This window comes from Phaenicophaeus curvirostris, chromosome 2 (assembly GCF_032191515.1).
Source record: "Phaenicophaeus curvirostris isolate KB17595 chromosome 2, BPBGC_Pcur_1.0, whole genome shotgun sequence".
NCBI lineage: Eukaryota > Metazoa > Chordata > Aves > Cuculiformes > Cuculidae > Phaenicophaeus > Phaenicophaeus curvirostris.
In genome coordinates, this window is record NC_091393.1 from 93,451,006 (window position 1) to 93,452,026 (window position 1,021).

Here is a 1,021-nt window from a genome sequence, read left to right on the forward strand (position 1 = left end):
GCGGGCGCGGAGCGCGGTGGCGATCGCCGAGGACGCTCTGCGCTCGGCGCCCCCGCGCCCCGCCCCCCACCCGGCGGCGGCGGCGGCGATTGGCCGGGCGGGGGCGGGGCCGCGCCGCGATTGGCCGCCGGCCCTGCCCGTCGGGCCCGTCCGGAGCGGCGATTGGCCGCCCGCGCGAGGGGCCCCGCGCCCCGCCCCGCCCCCCCCGCAGCCTTTGTCTGGGGGCGCGGGGAGCGGCCCCGCGGGCAGCCGGCCCGGGGCGGGCGCGGGGCCGGTTGTGTGAGGCCGCCGTGCGGGGCGCGCTCCCTCCCGGCTCGGGGAGCTGCCCGGGCCCCGGGGCTCCGGGGCCGGCACTGCTGCTCCCGGTAACGCTCGGCGGGCCGCCCCGCCCCGCCTCGCCCCGCTGGGTGGGTCTGCTCGGGGTTCTTTCTGCAGGGAGATGCTCTTGGAGCCCGTGTCTACACAGCATCGTAGGGCCATCGGGCCATAGACTAGCTTGGTTGGAGGTCATTGAGATCCCCGAGACCTTTGAGATCATCGAGTAAAACCGTACGTCTCCGTTACTACTAAACCGTATGTCTCAGCTGCTCATCTACCCATTTTTTAGATACCTTCAGGGATGGAGCAGCCCTCCAGATGGGCAGCCCCTCGTAGTGCCTGATAATCCTTTCAGTGAAGAAATTTTTCTTAATGTTTAGTTTGAGCCTCCTGTGGTGCAGCTTGAGGGTATTTCCTCTCATCCTACCGCTAGTTACTTGGGAGACGAGAACACAGGACAGCCCGCGCTGGAAGAGAACTATCATCTGCTTCAACCTTTTGTGGGAAGGAGCCTAGATGGGGTTATCTAACATCCTGTCCAATTGCATCTTGAAAACCTCCTGCAACGAAGGCTCTATTGCATCCCTGGATTCTAGTCACTGGTTGTCCTCACTGTAAAAAAAATAACGTTTCCCCTTGTGTTCTCCATGTGGCTCCTTGTGAATAGAGAGATGAGAGCCTCCATCCTCTCTGTAGACACTCT